Here is a 19,844-nt window from a genome sequence, read left to right as displayed (position 1 = left end):
AATCACTGCATTTCAACTTTAATGAGAGAGCCTGTTTCAAAACACAGTGCAGAAGTTAACTGAAGCAGACATCGGATGTCAGTTTCTGGCATCCATAGGCACACACACACACAGCTACAGATTACATGATCCATCTTAAGTTCTGTGCTTTACCATCTAAAGGGGTAATCAGCCCTGGCCATTAGTCTCATTTATTAAGGCCCACTCACGGAGATTTTTGACCCATCTTCCATTATGCTGAAAATATGATACGGTTTGTCCAGAATGTTGGAGGCAGAACAGCCGAAGGGAAACCAATTTGAGTGAATTAATAAATTCTGCCACTCCTACGTGTCAGGATGACAGAGCTGGGTGGGGTTAATGTGTGATCTCGGCTGAGGCAGAAACCAGAGCATGCTGGCCAGCAGGTAAAAAACAGGATCAATGGTCAGCTCCCAAGTCACTCTCAGTCAGTGAAGTCAACTTTGAAAATAAATGTTTTTTAAATGAGTTATCAAATATCCAGAATGCACAGGATCCCCTTACTTTACTTTTCTTTTGTAACATTTATGCAACATTATATGCACATATGTGTATATGCGTGTGCGTATGGAGACCAGAAGACAGCCTTGGCCGCCATTCCTCAGGAACTGATCAGTTTGTGTTTGAAGACAAGGTTTCTCACTAGCCTGGAGCGTACTAAGTAGGCTAGGCTGAGAGAATTCCATCTGTCTCCACCCTCACCCCACCCCCGCCTGGGCCAGGGTTAGAAGAACTTGTCCAGCATCTTTTACGTGGGTGGGCTCTGAGGATTGAACTTAGGTCCTGGGCTAGCGCTTTATCAGCTGAGCCGCCCAGCTCCATAACATCGGCGTCTACCACGAGATCCCAGGCTCTGGAGATGGACAGAATGCCCGATTGCTTCCACCCAGTGACTCGCTGCCCCGAGGAGTTAGGAACTGTAGCCAAGCTTCCGGCTCAGAGAAGAGGTGAGACCATCAAGTAAAGAGTGGATTAAAACATTCCAGGACACAGCTATTCACATCTTCTTTTGCTGTAGTCCGTATTAAGACACATATGTCACTCATATTCTCCTTTTAAAGATCTACTTAGTTATACTTTATTTGTGTATGTGTGCATGTGTGTGTATGGGTAAGTGTATGTATGTGTGTACATGTGTGTATGTGTGTGCATGTGTGTATGTATGTGTGTGTATGTGTGTGCATGTGTGTATGTATGTGTCTGTATATATGTGTGTATGTGTGTATGTATGTGTGTATGTATGCGTGTACATGTGTGTATGTGTGTGCATGTGTGTATGCGTGTGTGTGTGTGTGTGTGTGCATGTGTGTATGTGTGTGTATGTGTGTGCATGTGTGTATGTATGTGTCTGTATATATGTGTGTATGTGTGTATGTATGTGTGTATGTATGTGTGTACATGTGTGTATGTGTGTGCATGTGTGTATGCTTGTGTGTGTGTGTGTGTGTGTATGTGTGCATGTGTGTATGTGTGTGTATGTGTGTATTTTTTGTGTGTATGTATGTGTGTACATGTGTGCATGTGTATGTGTGTGCATGTGTGTATGTATGTGTGTGCATGTATGTGTGTATATATGTGTATGTGTGTATGTATGTGTGCATGTGTGTGTGTATGTGTGTGCATGTGTGTATGTATGTTGTGTGTATGTATGTGTGTACGTGTGTGTATGTGTGTGCATGTGTGTGTGTATGTGTGTATGTATGTGTGCATGTATGTATGTATGTGTGTGCATGTGTGTATGTATGTGTGTGCATGTGTGTATATGTGTGTGTGTGTGTGTGTATGTGTGTATGTATGTGTGCATGTATGTATGTATGTGTGTGCATGTGTGTATGTATGTGTGTGCATGTGTGTATATGTGTGTGTATGTGTGTATGTGTGCATGTGTGTGCATGTGTGCGTATATGTGTGTGTGTATGTGTATATGTGTGTGTGTGTGTATGTGTTGCCTGAATTTAAGTACGTACACCATGTTGTAAGGGGCCGTGGGCCCAAAACTATGCGGCTTAAAGCCCACCTTTGTAAGACTTTTAATGATCTTTAAGTTTGCGGCTTAAAGCCAGCTCTGTGAGCCTCCTGTAACCTATAATTAGATACGGTTTGGCCAAGTGGAACTCCTTACTGCTTCTGTTCCGAGAAAGGGTCTGGAGCTTTTCTGTTCACTGTTCCAAGGAAGACCACTAGATGTTCCGGCTGACAAGAAGAATGGTCCAGTCCCAGCAAATACCTGATGTTCCTTCTATTATTCCCCCCAATTCTATTGTTGCAGGGCTATTTAAGCCCACTCTAAGCCCCAATAAATTGAGACCTTGACGCGACTCAGACTGACTCTGTCTTTCTTTATGCACTTGGTCTCCTGCCCTTCTCGCCCCCATTGACTCCTAGGTGATACCTCCTCGTGACCCACCAATTACCTGGCCTGCTGGACAGGTCACCATGTGAGTACCTGATGCTGGCCGAACCAGAAGACAGTGTTGGATCCTTTGACACTTGTGTAGCAGAGAGCTGTGAGCCACATGTGGGAGCTGGGAACAGGACGTTGCTCCTTCGGGAGAGCAGCCCGTGCTCTGAACCATTGAGCCATCTCTCCACCCCCCTCAAATTCTTAAAACGGTCTTTACTTTTAAGATGTCTGAACAGGTAAATGGTTCTTATGAACACGCATGTTTGTGGGCACTCAGGTTCCAGGCCAGCAAATAATGTTGCAGACAGAGAGAGGGCAGTGTACAGAGGTCACAGTGATTATCTTTTCAAGCTGGGCCTGCCATTTCCCCATCACTGTTACTAAACACCATATTCTTCCAGGGAGGGCCCTGCCAAAGACGGCCGCTTTCCAGCTTCCCTTGCAGCTAGACAAGGCCAAGGAGAGGTTGCAGGAGGAAAATGTGGGCTACATGGGCTGTGTGCCACAACCATGTCAGACCCTCACCACAATCCCTGTGAAGGGCCACAGCCACCTGGAAGTCTCAACCACTCATCCAGGAGAGAAGAGAGGCTACCCTTGCTATGTGCACTCATAAACAGTCTCTTCTGCTGAATGGTCAAGCTTCTCTCTCTCTCTCTCTCTCTCTCTCTCTCTCTCTCTCTCTCTCTCTCTCTCTCCTGCCACCTGTCCCTTTTCCCCTGTCTCAGAATTCTAACATATGGTGCTGGGTCCAGGAAGGCAATCTCAGGTTCACTGATGACCCAAGCCGTCCTCCACATGGACCCACCTCCCTCACCCTTATCCATTGAACCTGCCAGGGTCCCCATCTTTCTCTCTTCTCCGCCCCCCTCTCTCTGACACAGAGTAAGTCAGGAGGTCCAAGCTCAGACAAAACCATGCAGGCAACACAGCCAAGTGTCTGGGCAAGGTAACCCACAGACCTAACTAGGAGGCTCATGGGAGCCCACCTTCATCTTGTCTCGAGACTCACTTGGTCAAAGGCTCCAGGGCCTTTTCACCTACTGAGGGATTCTCTGTCATCAAATCCTCAGCTTTGGAAAGTTATTCAGGATATCCAAGTGGCGGTTATTGCTAGACAAGCCTATGAAAATGACACTGTACGACTCCGTTTCTCCTTTAAATTGTCAGTTAGGTGGTGACTCTAACTGACTTATTTTAAAAGCTTTCAGGTGCTTGTTTGTTATTCATGAGTGTGATGTGTAAAAAAAAAAGAGCTAATTAATTTCATTCTACAGAACATGGTCTAGCCAGTTGTACAATTGCATTTAACCTTATGTTAACTTTATAGTTAACCTTATATTGACTTATGATAATCTTGATGTTAAAAAACAGTCCTCATTAGCTTTAATGTTCCCTACAAGGTAATACCTCTCAGCTTACGTTCTGGATCTTTGCCATCTGTTAAGTTAGATTGTGGCCCCTTGGACAGACTTTCTTCTGAGGCATTCTGACTGCTGCTCTTTCTACAGTTCTACTTTTTTCAGCTTGAAGAAGTTGCAAAGAGATTGGTGTCCCTCCCCAAGCCCCCGAAAGCAGTTTGGGTAACCTCTGAAAGTATGACTAACCAGCCACGGGCTACCCAACTCCCTCTTTTTGTCACTTTGCCACAGTTTTCTGTAAAAAAAGCTAAACCAGCACCTTCTTTGAATCAGTTAACTTTTCTGTCACAACAGCTCTCAAAATACCTCGGAAAGGTCTCAGGTCAGCTTAACAACCGTCAAGACCAACTGGATTCTTCTTCTACCACACAGTACTCCAAGACTAGATCTGACTACAACTGAGGGTAGAGTTTGAACTTTCTTCCACAAAGGATGTCACTTCCTTACCAACAGATCCTCGCTGGTTAGAGATGGGGCTTCAGAGCCAGGGACGAGACAAAAAGTCTTCTCCTATGTGTGGGCTCCCGATTCCCTGCCACGCTGGCTCCTCCCCTTGTTCACTTCACTCTTCCTTATTACCCTCATACTTACGTTTTTACCCTGTCTTTTAAATGTTTACTTACTGAACCCCTATGTCTTAGGTTACTGTTACTATTGCTGTGGAGAGACACCATGACGACAGCAACTTTTACCAAGGAGAACATTAACCTGGGCCTGGCTTAGAGCTTCGGAGGTTTAGTCCATTCTCATCATGGCAAGCAGACACGGTGCTAGAGAAGTTGCTGAGAGCTCTACATCTTGATCTGCCGGCAGCAGAAGACTGCACCACACTGGGCGTAGCTTGAGCATAGGAGACCTCAAAGCCCACCCTCACAGTGACACACTTCCTCCAACAAAGCCACACCTCCTAACAGTGCCACTCCCTATAGGCCAAGCATTCAAACACACGACTCTATGGGGACACACCTATTCGAACCATGACACCGTATATCCCAAAAAATGTTTCCCATAAACTCCACCGATGGCTCTCACCCTACAACATCTGTGTTTGTTCCTCATAATCTGCAAAGACCTCTCAGAAACTGTGGCAGCCAGGGGCCTTCATCCCTTCACCCAGGTCAGACACCATTCTTTGCATTAGCCCTGTTTTCTCCGGATTCCTGCCTCTGATGTTCTTGCGGCTCCCTGGGGCTTCCGCCATCTCCAGTTGGTGCAGTGCTCCTGGTAGGGACTTAGTCACCATCACCCCAAATCAACTCTAATTCACCTCCTCTCACCGGTCACTCTCTCCCCCTCTTCTACTGCTCACCCTCTCTCTACCTCCCCAGCATTCCCTCAGTTTTACTCTGTGGCCAACTCATCTGCTTACAGCCTTCTAATCATTATTTTCAAAAGTCTCTGCAGGAATGCAAGATGATATTGGCACACTGATCAAATTAAAAGCCTTCTCCTGATAATTGACCAGAGGAACACCCCCACCCCGACCTCCACCCCCATCTTCAACAGACCCAGAACTCCCCTCTGACAACAATTCTCCTTATCGTGAACTAGCTAAGAACATATATCTCCATTCCCCGTTTTACACACCTCTTCTTCATTTGGAACGATGGTGTCCTGTTAAAAGGTACACTCCCCGTCTTCTCTTACAGCCAGGCAAGCCCAAGGAGCGGCCACAGGAAGGAAATGCGGAGTACAACCTATGTGCAACACGGTCTACGCTGTAAACTTCCGCAGCCATCGTTTTCCTCCAGCAGTCTCAACCATGGGTGCAGGAGAGAGGCTGCCTTTCGTAGTGTGCAAATAAACATGATCCTGTACCCTGAAAGGCCAAGCCCCACGCCCTTCCTCCCTCCTTTCTCTCTCTCTCTCTCTCTCTCTCTCTCTCTCTCTCTCTCTCTCTGCCTCCTGTCTGTTAAATTTTTGTTTAAATTAAAGATAAAGAAAAAAAGGAGGAAGGCACAAGATGAGATGTATTAGACATATTAGACAGATTAATCAGTTTATTATGGGCCCCAAATGTTAAAATCTTTACTTAAATTAGAAATAAAGAAGAAAAGAGGCAGATGAGACATAAGACTAAGAGACACATTAGACATATTAACCAGTTTATTTTAGGCCTGGCAGAGTAGAGCCACTAAGAGGATAATGGCTGACCGCCATGGCCGCTCGCCATAGAGAGAGAAACAGAAGCAGACAAAGAAGAGGAGAAGAGTAGAGAGTGTAGAGAGAGCATAAATGGGCAGGGATTCAAGGGGTCCTCTGCACCTGCGTGCAGACTTAGTTCCCATGGAACCCTGGGCTGACCAGGGTACTGCCTGTTCCGCCAGGTAACAGGGGCAGGCCAGCATAATGCCTGAACCTTTCAATCTCACCTTTACTTATTATTTTTAAAAAAGGTGGGGTGTTGGACATGGCAGGTTAAGGAATAAGGGCATCAAATTCTCAAGACTGCTTCCTGCTGACGTGGGGGGCGTTGACCATCTTTGGGGGACCTGAGAAGGTTGGGGTGCTGCCACGTCCTGGGGAAGCTGGTTGTTTCATTGCAGTCCAGGCTGTATGGAACTCGCTGGCTCCTCTTAGACCTGGCAAGATGTTGACAGAGCAGAGGACAAGGTTAAGTTTAGAAAAAATTTTTTCTTAGGTCCTGTCACTTGAGGGGAAGATTGTAAGATGAGGGGGGGTTCCCGAGGAGTCCTAACACGAGGGAAGGGAGTCCTGGGACCAGGGAAAGATTGAATAACTGGAGTGAATCTGACCTGTTTGTTTGGATCCAATTCAGCTCCTTGGAACTTACAAGAATCCTTAGAGTTTGTGGAAACATAAGTATTAGACACATTAGCAGCATATTTTGTTAGAAGCAACTTGTCTGAAAGCATTAACAGTTTAAAATTGACAGATATTTTTTAGGACAATGAAAAGCATCTTAATCTTGACCTTGAAGTTATGATCCTATAGTGGTATTGTAGAACTTTACTATGAACAGTAGCATGAGAAATAGAGAAATCAGGAACATATTTCATTCTTTTTAATGTCTCAACTCACTTTATCATCACTTAAGTCTTTCTATCCTCAGACCTTTATAACTTTAATTACACTGTCCCTTTGCCTTTGAAATCTCACACTTCCCACAAGAGTACCTTTGGTAGCTGGAAAATTCACGTGTCCTTGAAATTACCTTATTAGTGACTGTCTCTCCCAAAAGAAAGTAAGCTCCATGGAGTCGAGGGCCAGGCCTGATGCACTGTGTCATCCGACCTCTAGTTGGCAGCCCAGTATTTGGAGTTTAGCAGGGTCTCAGTCAATATTTTCCAAATGTTTAGCTGAAAAGCAGGGACAGTCCTGAACTTGGTGAGGAAAAGAACGGAAACACAACTTTTGTGCTTTTCAAAAACCATCCAGGAATCAGCATCCCTGAGACTTAAGTATTTTAAGCCACAGGCTGACTATGGAAATGAGTAGCAACCTTTCCTTTGAGTGCTGGCTGAACTAGAAATTAATGGCTGACTCACTGTTGTGGAAGAAATAAATCCACAGCCGGCTTTCATATGGATGCCGGTTTCTGTCAATTGGAAGGTGGAAAACAAGGAGAAGTAAGATGGACTTGACTGAAAGTTATTTCAGTCTTATTTTCTCCACTGTTTTAACTGCCCACAGAGCTCCCAAGCTGTGTTTAGTTATTGTTGTTTTACCTGTTAAAATTATTCATTTACTGTGTGGTTGAGTATACAAATGTAACCTTCTCAGTCCACATACTGTTATTTGTATGTTTTCAGAAATGATCATTCAATAACCAACTGGCACCCTCTTCCTCGGGGAATTCTTACCCCTCCCTGCCCCCCGCCAGCTCTGAGCATTTGAGCATTTCTTAGTTGCTTGTAGTTCGATTTACTAAACCAGCACAATTCCTAACTACATTCTAGATACTTATCATTATGCCCATGAAAGACCCCTGTCCCTTAGCCCTTTCTTTCTCAAATTTGTCTCCTCTTCCTCCTGTTGGCGGCTTCCCCAATCCCCACCCCCGGCGGCCTTCCCCGCCACCCGCCGCACGCCCGGCCCGAGAACAAGCACCGGGTGGGCCGGCCCGAGAATGAGCACCAGGTGGGCCAGCCCGAGAACGAGCACCGGGTGGGCCGGCACGAGGGCGAGCACCAGGTGGGTCGGCACGAGAACAAACACCAAGTGAGCCGGCCTGGAGCCCTGCCCCTGAGCCCCCGCCCGAAGAGAAACACTCCGTCCCAAGGTCTCCGCCCCCAAGGTCAGCCATCAGGAAGGGGGGGGGAATTGAGTCTGCTGTACCAGACACCAGACACCAGACCTTGAGAATATGCTGATCTGGAATGGCTCTGTGTCTCATTTGAACCATCCAATAGAAATGATTCTGTATTTCGCCTCATTTGAAAGACTCTATGTTTCACCTCATTTGAATAACTCTGTACTTTGCCTCATTTGAATAACCCTGTATAGCGCCTCATATACATTGACCAATGGGAATAGCTCTGTACAATGCCTCATTAGAATTATCCAATAGAATCCCTGCTCCTAGCTTGTGCCTTTTTCCCTATATAAGGACCCCTTTCCCTTGGCTCGGGGCGCTTAGCCACACAGAAGCTAAGTCGCCCCGGGTACCCGCGTCTCCAATAAAGCCTCTTGTTTTTGCATCCAAGTTCGTGGCCTCGCTGATTCCTGGGTGTGGGTCTCCCTCTACGAAAGTACCTCTTCGGGGGGTCTTTCACCCACAGATAGGTATAGCTGTCAACCTTTCAGAAAAAGACAATTACAGAAAACAGCAAACGATCAAAAGCAGAGTTTCAGAGCCTAGTCCCAGCTGATGCATCTCGACACCTAAGGCTCAGAGAGCATTGTAGAAGAGAGTCCAGAGAGATTGTGAGAGTCAGAGGAACAGGGGCTTTGCTGTGAGATGGTGTCTCCTGGAAATGTCAGAGGCTAGACCCATGAAGTCTCACCAATGTGGCTACCTAAATAAGTCCTGAACAAAGGTGACACCAACAGACATGCCAACACGCAAGGGGGAAAACTCAGAAGGTCCCAGTCCTGGACAGAGACCTGTACGCAGCTAAGGTGGCTTGCCTTAGGCCACTGCAGAGAGATAGAGTAATTACTCCCTTAACAAGATACTCTGCTTTTCTGTCACAGAATTCCTGCCCTGCTGTGTAGTCCCCACAAGCCACCACGGGGTTGTTGAGGGTTGGCTGGATCTGTTCACCTTTCCTTTTCAGAAAGTGCAGCCTTTAGTTTTCTTGTTCTATCTCTTGTCTTTCTTTAAGATTCTCTTCCTGACTCTCTGAGCTTCCCCTCTTTTTCTCTGAAGCTCTCTCCTTACCACATTGCTACCTATTCCAAAGTGACAAAACTCTGACAATTCAACCCAGAAAATTAAAAACAAAAACAAGCCCCCCCCCTTTATTCCCCTCTTCTGGGAGTTGTAAAGGTCCCAGAATTTAAAGCTTTCTTGCCCTGGAGTATATTCCCTTTAAACACTGACAAAATTATTCTGAAAGTCTTTTTTACACACTTTTATTAATGAGACTAAGACCTCTCTCCCCATCTCTCTCTTTCTCTCTCTCTCTCTCTCTCCCTCTCTCTCTCTCTCTCTCTCTCTCTCTCTCTCTCTCTCTCTCTCTCTCTCTCTGTGTGTGTGTGTGTGTGTGTGTGTGTGTGTGTGTGAATGTGCGAATATCTAATTTCCCTGATGTGGCACCTAGGAAGGAATCCCCCAAATCCCCAGTAACAAGGGTTGACGGTAGACCTCTACTACCTGAGAATCTCTCATGCTGTGTTTTATTGCTGTAACTCAGTAAGACCAGCATAGATTAGCCACTTGGACATTAGGAAATAGGATGTCCTTTTGTTCTGTGACCCCACCCTTGTGGATTTACTTCCTCTCCTTCTTTCAGGATAGTGTCATTTATGGGTTTCCTCTTTAACACTGCAAAGGAAATTCAAGATTTAATTCTTTTTCTGCCCAAGGCTTGGCTTAGTGACAAAACCTAGCTATTGTTTTGAAGATAAATATCAAGAAGTAAAAATTGAAATCTGAGAGAGAGAAACTCTTTGTAGTTTCATTTCCATCCAGTTTCTTTAGATACATTTTTGTTGCTACTTTGGTGCTGAGGACACTGTGCTTGGCCTTAGCTAGTAAAGCTTGTGCAGAAGGGATGCTGTAGACAGCAACGTATACAGGAAGGCTGGTGTTACGATAGAAATATGAAAAAAGTCTTGTAGGAGGAAGAAGACGGCACAAATCAGTTCTAATGTGGGGGTTTTAAAAGATGTCTGGAAGGTTTTAGACCTAAAAATAAAATAAAATTTTAACAATGGTGTAGGCATAATATTCTGTCCCACCAACTAGCTCCCAAATAGCCACACAGAGACTTATTGTTAATTATGAATACTTGGCTGATGGCTTAGGCTGGTTACTTACTCACTCTTACAAGCTAACCCCCATATCTCTTATCTATGCTCTACCATGTGGCTTGGCACCTTGCTTTAACATGGCTTCTTATGGTCTCCTGGAAGCTCCACCCTATTCATCCCAGCTCCCTCTCTCCCCGTCTTCAAGTCCAACCTAACCTCTTCTTGCCTAGCTATTGGCCATTTAGCTCTTTAATTAAACCAATGGGAGCAACACATCTTCACAGAATGATTATTCCACAACAGGATGGGGCAGATTTTAGTTAGCTTGCCCAGGAAGAAGGTGTGGGGGACCGAATATCTCTGTTATGGAATATTTTGGGTCCCAGGCTCTGGCTGTCAACAGAGATGGCGCCAGGGAGCTCCTGGTCACCATTGTATTGTTAATTGCCACCAAGCTACTACTGTTTACCATAGCCTCAAGGTGATATGCCTCCTAATTTGCATCTGTATGTGCCTAAGCATCTGAATAGGCCCTCACCTGGGCGGAGGAGCTAAGAGGTGCAAGAGCATCGAGGAAACAAGAGAGAAATGGTTGCCTCGTGGTATTAACAGGACGGTTAAGAGACACCAGAAAAGATGGCTAATAAAGAAATGACTCTAGTTCCACAACATGGAACTGAGAGCTCTCTAAAGATGACAAGATGCCTGTGTTTGGTCTTTATCGCCATTGGGTTGCTCGAAGCTTCCAGGTCCACACCCCCCCCACTCAGGTAGAACCTCATGAACTAAGGCTGAGACACGCTGGGTCACGACAAGAAGGCACAAGGGATGCCTAGACAACAAGGTGTGTGTGTAAGGGGGGCACAGAGAATGCTGTTGAAGTACCAAGGACTCAGCAGGTAACATCATCACTCCATGGTATGGTTAAGGGGAAGGATTTTATTGTAGATATGAGAGAGAGAACAACCAGAAGTATCTGGAAGAGTCCATAGCAGAGAGAGGAAGGAGACTTAGTAGAGCCAGAAGACTGTACTTGAGTATGAGAGAAGCAGGAGCAGAGCAGACAGGTGTGGGTGAGTGATGCAGACTGAGAGAGGAAGAAAAAGAGAGAGAAAGAGAGAGGAGAGGGGGAGAGGGAGGGGAAAAGAGAGAGATAGAGAGAGAGGAGACAGGGGAGATGGAGGGAGAGAGGGAAAGAGAGAGGGAGAGGGAGGGAGAGAGATTGAGAGACAGAGGAGATGGGGAGAGGCAGGGAGGGGTTGAGAGAGAGAGGAGAGGGGGAGAGAGAGGAGGGAGAGAATATTGAAAGAGCAGGGCTGTAAGGAGCAGGAGAGGCTGGAGGAGGGAAGCCTGTGAGCTGGAGGGAGTTTAGGGTAGGGGAGGAGGTGAGATGAGCTAGGATGCTAGCATGGACTCTGAAATGTGTAACTGCCTCGGCAATTGGGATTTGGAAGCCTACTTGGGTTTGAGTCAAATCTGCAATTCTCTTGTCTAGTGGATACCCAGGAGCCAGCAAAGCAGCTCAGGAAACCCCCTTCAGTGGACTAGGGAAGAAATGCAGTGGTGGAGCCCCTGACTCATAGGCTGGAGGCTCTCTAGTTCAATGCTCTCTAGTTCAGTGCTCAGCCCTCCTCCACAGAGGCAGGACTCCTTGAAAACACCACTGCCTGCCTCATAAAGGAGTAGCAGACAGATGCTGCAGCTTCAATGGTTCCGCAGACATGCTCAGATGAAAGGAAGCCCACAGCACTGGTTGACATGGGCATGAGAGATGTCTTAGGACCTACCTAAGGTTCAGGCTGAGTAAGGAAGTCTTTTGGAGACTTTAAACTACAGTTCATTTGGTGGAGTACTTGCTTACAACCTAGAGTCCAATCTCGGGCACCTTATATCCTGAGTGTGGTGGCACATGTCTTTGACCCCAAAAGGATACACAGCCAGTTCAAAGCCAGCATGGGCAGCACATAGAAATAAAATAAAATAAGACACAGACTAAAATTCTCCTGAGAATAAAAGAAAGGGCAGGAAGTCAGCATTTGGACAGAGAAGAACACACAGATTTGATGCGACAAAAAGTACAGCCGTGTTGTAAAAATGAGGAATACAGCCATGAAAATGGTAATGAGTAAACAATGGCATGGGTGTAGTGAGGAGACAGACAAAGAGTGAACAGTACTGAAGGAGCCATAAGGAATGTGTTCCAGAGGGATGACGGGTGGGGACTATGAGAGACAGGAAAGGAAATGGCATGGGGACACTTGAGAAACATCAATAAACAACCAGTGAGAGCCTGCGGGAGAAACTGTTACAAGGAATTGCAGTATTTTTTTGGAGTTAAAATATATATCTTAAAATTGAGAAGGCATAATGCATCTGTATCTAGGAACTTTATGTTAGACACATGTCATCAAAGATAAATAGGGAAACTATAAAACTGTAGAAGGTAAGATTAGGTATAAAGGGAGCCTCCTAGCTGACTTCCTCTGAATGTTTCTGACTGTGGGGTTCAGAAGGCAATATAATGTCTTTTAGGTGTTGAAGGGAGATGAATTTCGTGTTTTTGTCATTCAAAACAGGAATGCATTTTTCCCACTCTTGAAAGAAAGATTACTATCCACTGGCATTTCCAGCCATGGCTGCTAAGGGCACTATTTCAATGGAAAGAAACAAACTTCTTCCAGAACAAAAGAATAAGAAGCCACACATCGCATATAGAAAATTGATTTATGCCTGTGTAAATGGGCAGGCCTGTGGGCGAAAGACACATTGTTCAATACATAGTACCTGCATTTCAGTGCCCTCCAGGGAAAAACAAAACGACATTGGCCTCTTGCTTCATGAGGACAAATCCTCGGCAGAATAATTGGAAAGGTACAATTACCAGAGATGAAAATATAGGAAGATTTCCTCATGACCTTAGGTTAAGGTAGAATTTATTAAGCCGTAAAGAAAACGCTTGATTAATTTGATGACGTTTAAAGTGAAAAAGGAAGAAATATAGAGAGGAGGAGAAGGAAGGAGAGGAGGGCAGAAAATATAAAAGAACCAAAAGAGAAAGAGATTGGTGTACAAGACAGACTTTGGAAGAGAATACCCAAGTGGTTAGGAATTTTAGGAATGAGAAAAATCAATTTAACAGTGAAAATAAATAATTAATCATAATGAGAGGGCAGGCTAGAAGGCAGAGAGACAGTACCAATGGGTGGGGACGACGTCACATAAAAAGCAGGTGGTGACTGTGAGGACTAACCTCAGGGCATGTCTGTGAGGGTGTTTCCAGAACTTGAGCACCCACCCTGAATGTGGAACTCAGTATCCCAGGTCCCAGGTTCTGGACAGAATACAAAGGGAAAAGAAAAAGCAGCCTAGTGCAACCATTCATCTTTCTGCCTCCTGATGGAGGATGCAATGTGGCCAGCTGCCTCATGATCTCATGGCCACGCCTTCCCCATGTGGTGAACGCTGTTTCCACATGAAATGTGAACCAAAATGCACCCCCTTGCACCCCCTCTGCTTTGGATAGGTCTCATCATGGAGCCCTTGACTGTCCTGGAAATCCCTGTGTAGACCAGGCTGGCCTTGAGCTCTCAGAGATCCGCCTGCCCTGCCTCTGGGATTGGAGGTGTGCTCCACCACACCTGGATTCCTGTGGTTGTTTTTACTCAGCTGTTTAATCACAGCATAAGGAAAGCAGTGCACCGTGTTGACACACATCGGTGAATGGATATTCACAGCAGATACCAAGCCAGGGCATCCATCACCACACATTTACACAGTGGAATATTACTCGTTGATGATGGCCATAAACCCTACGCATGTATGTGGTTCTGAAGAAAGTAAGTTACAGGAGAATTTGTATTCCACGACACCATTTGTATGGAGTTAAAAATTGCAAAGTAACATTGCACGTGGTTTGAGGAGATGCCCCTCTTAAACTGTGAAGATTTGTGTGGTACAAATTCATGAGGACAGGTGTGCAAACAGGAAGGCTTCCTGGGGACTTAGCTGAGTTGTATATGCATATAGAATATTAAGCCCGGTTGTGGGTTCACGGAACTTGCTTTATTCTTTATACTCTTATATCTTAACTCCGCAATGATTAGAAATGAGGAAGTGGAGATGATGCATGCACCATTTCTCTCAATTTTTACCAGAAAGGAGATTACCTTCTATTCCTAATTCCAAAAGATTTGGAAAAATTCAAATTCCTGTGGAAACGTTAGGCATCTTCATAAAGTTGTTTTTAAGGTTGTTTTCTTCTGCTTCATCTGCATTGTGATGTCCAGGTCTTACTGTTGTAGAACCACTGGTTTCTGGTGCTGCCAGCTGCTCTTTGTGTTGTTCTTACACCTCCATCTACTCGTCCCTTCTCTGGTTGGGGCAGGTGGGGCCTGCCCCTCTGGTGGCCACTCTTCCTCCCGGTGCAGGCGGGTATGTGGTTCTCTTGGTCACTGATGCACTGGGGAGATGGTTGGGTGGGGGCAGGAAGAATGGCACAGCCTGGTCCTAAGGCTGCAGTCAATGGGTTGGGGCATGGGGTGCACCTCCACAGGCTAGGGCCTAGAGAGCAGGGCTGTCGAGCCAGGAGCATGAAGGCCTTTGAAGAGGAAATGAAAAATTCCCTTAAAGAAATGAAGAAAAAGACAAACAAAAATGGAAGAAATCAATAAATCCCTTAAAGAAAGCCAAGAAAACCAATAAAAAACAATCAAACAAGTGAAGGAAACAGCCTAAGACTTGAAAATTGAAATAGAGGCAATAAAGAAACCACAAACTGAGGGAACTCTGGAAATGGAAAATCTGGGTAAATGAACAGGAACTACAGATGGCAAACATAAGCAACACAATGCAAGAGATGGAAGAGAGAATCTCAGGCATTGAAGATACAATAGAGGAAATAGATTCATTGGTCAAAGAAAATGTTAAAGCCAACGAATTCTTTTTTTTAAAAGTTAAAAATTCCTTAAGTTTTTTTCCTGGTACCACTACCACAATTTACAGGGCAATATACCTGATGTAACGAAAAGAAAAAGAAAAAGGCAAAGCTACAACCGATAAAAGACCTCAGGAATGCACATCTAATTAACACTGCACCGCATTCGTCAGTAGCTGCGCTTTTTGCAAACTGCGGCTATGATGACAGTCCTGAGCAAGAGGCTATGACAGTCCTGAGCAAGAGGCTATGACAGTCCTGAGCAAGAGGCTGTGACAGTCCTGAGCAAGAGGGTTTCCTGTTTAAGCTGCAGTAGCTTTTCTTTTCTGACTAGGGATCATCGTTCCTCCTGTGGCAGATTTTACAGTTCCTCTAATGCATTTAGGACGACTGTCTCAAAGTAACCTGCAGCTTTCCTGACAACGCCTCGCTCTCTCTCCTGCTAAGAACTGTAGCCCTTCTCTGCCGTATTTTTAAAACCTCCTGCCACCATATCCACCACTTCCACCACCACAGGGACTGCCTGAGCTTCTTCCACCAAAACTGCCCCCTTTCATGGCTCCATAATTTGATTGCTGTTGTCCACCGTAATTTCCAAAGCCGTTATAGTTCCCTCCACCACCATGGTTACCTCCACCAAAATCTCCTCCGTGATTGTAACCATCATCTCCTCCTCCACACCACCATATCCACCACCCTGGTTTCCACATCCTGGGCCACCTCCACCACAGCCTCCTCTTCCACCAAAGTTTCCTCCATGACCAAAATTACCTCCACCACCTCCAAAGTTTCCTCCACGACCCATAAAGCTGCCAGATCCACCTCCACGACATCTCTGAGATCCGGCAGACTGCAACTCTTGTTTAGAAAGGGCCTTTTTCACTTCACAATTATGCCCATTAATAGTGAGGTATTTCTGAACAACAATTTTATCAGTGGTGTCATGATCATCAAACCTTACAAAAGCAAATCCTCTCTGAGCAAGAGGCTATGACAGTCCTGAGCAAGAGGGTTTCCTGTTTAAGCTGCAGTAGCTTAAACCACTTCCACCACCTTCCAGGACTCTGCCTGTCCTCCATAACTTCTATGGTTTCAATCTTGCCATACTTTTCAAAGTAGTCTCTCAGGTTATATTCTTCTGTATCTTCTTTAATGCCACCAACAAAAATTTTCTTCACTGTTAAGTGGGCGCCAGGCTTTACAGAATCCCCTCTGGAAACATCTCTCTTTGGTTCCGCCACACGCCCATCAACCTTGTGTGGCCGAGCACACACTGCAGCATCCACCTCTTCAACACAAGAGTAGGTCACAAAACTAAAGCCCCTGGAACGTTTTGTTTGGGGTCTGTCATTACCACACAGTCTGTAAGTGTGCCCCATTTCTCAAAATGTTCTCTTAAGCTATCATCTGTGGTTTCAAAGCTCAGACCACCAATAAACAGCTTCCTCAACTGTTCTGGTTCCTTTGGATCATGGCCCTCCATTTTGAGACCGGACTCGTCTCTTCCAACTCGAGTTCAATATGGGCCCAACAAATTCTTAACACAAAACATCCAGGATATCTGGGACTCCATGAAAAGGCCAAACCTAAGAGTAATGGAGATAGAAGAAGGAAGAGAATTCCAGCTCAAAGGCACGGAAAATATATTCAACAAAATCATAGAAAAAACTTTCCCAACCTAAAGGATATGCCTGTGAAGGTACAAGAAGGTTTCAGAACACCAAATACCCTGGACCAAAGGAAAATAAAAAGTCCTCTTGCCATCTAATAATCAAAACACTAAACATGCAGAATAAAGAAAGAATACTAAGAGTAGCAAAGGAAAAAGAGCAAGTAACATATAAAGGCAAAACCATTAGAATAATGCTCAACTTCTCAATGGAAATTCTGAAAGCCCAAAGGTCCTGGACAGGCATTATAAAGACACTAAGAGACCATAGATGCCAGCCCAGACTACTATCCCAGCAATGCTTTCAATCACCATGGAGAAAACAAGATATCCCATGACAAAATCAGATTTAAACAATACCTATCCACAAATCCAGCCCTACAGAAAGTACTAGAAGGAAAACTCCAACCCAAGGAAGTTAGGTACACTCACAAAAACACAAGCAACTGATAACTTCACACCGGCAAACACCAAAGAAGGGAAACATGCAAACACTACCATCACCACCACCGAAACAAAATATAACAGGAATTAACAATCACTAGTCATCCAACTAACAATCTAAGCAATAGTGGAGAGGCTACCTTAAACGCCCTTCACCAATAATGAGATTGATGACTATCTTAGATACCGTCCTAGTGCCTTCATCTAGTAGCTGATGGAAGAAGAAGCAGTCACCCACAGCTAAACACTGAGCTGAACTCTGGAATCCAGTTGCAGAGAGGGAGGAGTGTTAAGCAAAGGGGTCAAGACCAGGCTGGAGAAACCCACAGAAACAGCTGACCTCATGGACCGCAGACTGATAGCTGGGAAACCAGCATAGGACTGATCCAGTCCCCCCTGAACGAGGATGTCAGTTTGGAGGTCTAGTTAATCTATGGGGCCTCTGGTAGTGGATCAGTATTTATCCCTAGTACATGAATGGACTTTGAGAACCCATTCCACATGGAGGGATACTCTCTCAGCCTAGATACATGGGGCGGGTCTAGGCCCTGCTCCAAAGGATATGACAGACTTTGAAGACCCCCCCCATGGAAGGCCTCACTCTCCCTAGGGAGCAGAAAGGGGATGGGATGCAGGTCGGTGTGGGGCTGGGGAGGAGGGAAGGGAGAGGGAACTGAGTTTGACATGTAAATGAAGCTTGTTTCTAATTCAAAGAAAAAAAGAAAGAAACAAACAAAAAAACAATCACTGGTCATTATTATCTCTTAATGATCTCAATTTGCCTATAAAAAGACACAGGCTATGAGAATGGATACAGAAACAGGACCCATCCTTCTGCTGCATACAAGAAACACACCTCAACCTCAAAGACAGACATTACCTCAGAGCAAAGGGTTGGGAAAAGATTTTCCAATTGAATGGATCTAAGAAACAAGCTGGTGTAGCAATCCTAATATCTAGTAAAATAAACTACAAACTAAAACTAATCAAAAGATATAGAGAAGTACATTTCATATTCATCACAGGGAAAATCCATCAAGATGAAATCTCAATTCTAAACATCTATGCCCCAAATACAAGGGCACCCACATTTGAAAAAAAAAAAAAAAAAAAAAAAACATTACTAAAGCCCCACACACTAATAGTGGGAGACTTCGACACCTCAGTCTTACCAATGGACAGGTCTGCCAGACAGAAACTCAACAGAGAATTAAGGGAACTAGGAGAAGTTATGACTCAAATGGACTTAACAGACATCTATAGAACATTCCACCCAACACAAAAGAATATATCTTCTTCTCAGCACCCGATGGAACCTTCTCTAAAATTGACCACATGCTCAGTAACAAAGCAAACCTCAACAGATACAAAAAAAATTGGAATAACCCTCATATCTTATTGGATCACCATGGCTTAAAGTTAGAATTCAATAACAACATTATTTGCAGATAGCCCACAACTCATGGAAATTGAACAATGCTCAACTGAATCACCACTCATTCAAGGAAGAAGTATAGAAAGAAAAGAATTCCTAGAATTCAACGAAAATGAAAGCACAACATACCCAAACTTACGGGACATGTTGAAAGCAGTGCTAAAAGAAAAGTGTAGGGAGAGATCTTACCAGGTACCTGTGGTTCAGACCACGCCCATTTGGTCATGGCCACAGGTGTATGGGCATGTGGGATTCAGGCCTGAGGGGAGGACAGGCTCCATCTCTTGCTCTCTCGGGGTTCTGGTTGGGTCTTGGAGGGCAGCTGAGGTTGGATGCTCGGAGTGCTGACCCTGGGTTATCCGTTTCTCATGTAAGTGATTTCTCCCCAATAAAATTAATCTACAGCACCCCTATCCCATGTATGGTAACCTTATTCCAACAGGAAAGTTCATAGCGCTAAGTGCTTACATAAAGACTGTGGAGAAATCGCCCACTAGTGAGTTAACAGCACACCTGAAAGCTCTAGAGCAAACGTTTAGGCCAATTGACACCTGCAACTCACTATGTTCAACTTAGTGGAAGCAATTTCTACTATTTGGATCCCACCAGGTACAGGGACTAAAGTTGGAACTGCACAGTTGGAGCTACATAGAAGGAATCAAGATGAGACAAAAATATCCAAAAGATTTTTTTCATGTTTATTCTTTAATCTCTTTTGGAAAAACAATCACATACATACAGAGAAACGGTCACAGTAGGGGTCAGAAAGATGGCTCAGTGAGTGAAGACACTTCCCACCAAGCTTGGTCAGATGAGTCTGAGCCCCAGGACCAACACTGAGGAAAGAGAAAACCAACACCCACAAGTTGTCCTCTGACCACCACAAAGGTGGTGTTATGTGTTTTCTCTGTCCATGAATTCTCTTGAGTCTTAATAATAAGAACTCAGAGTCAGCCATCAGTGGGTGAAAGCTAAAGGATCAGAGAAGCAGAGCAGCCAGTCACTAGAGAGTTCTTACCTCTACCAATGCTCAGACCAAAGAGGAGATCAGGTCCTCAGACTGCACTGCTCCTCAAACTGCTTCAGACTGACTGCTGCCCCAGACTGCAGCACTGTCTCCTCCCACATTACATTCCTCT

At 45.0% G+C, this 19,844-nt stretch overlaps 1 pseudogene; it reads right to left on the bottom strand.

The window, feature by feature from the left end:
- Positions 1 to 15,466: 15,466 nt before the first annotated feature.
- LOC100761695 lies at positions 15,467 to 16,680 on the bottom strand (annotated as a pseudogene).
- Between the last annotated feature and the right edge of the window lie 3,164 nt (positions 16,681 to 19,844).

This window comes from Cricetulus griseus, assembly GCF_003668045.3.
Source record: "Cricetulus griseus strain 17A/GY chromosome 1 unlocalized genomic scaffold, alternate assembly CriGri-PICRH-1.0 chr1_1, whole genome shotgun sequence".
Taxonomy (NCBI): Eukaryota; Metazoa; Chordata; class Mammalia; order Rodentia; family Cricetidae; genus Cricetulus; species Cricetulus griseus.
The sequence above is the reverse complement of the archived record's forward strand: the minus strand, read 5'-3'. Positions and strand labels throughout refer to the sequence as shown.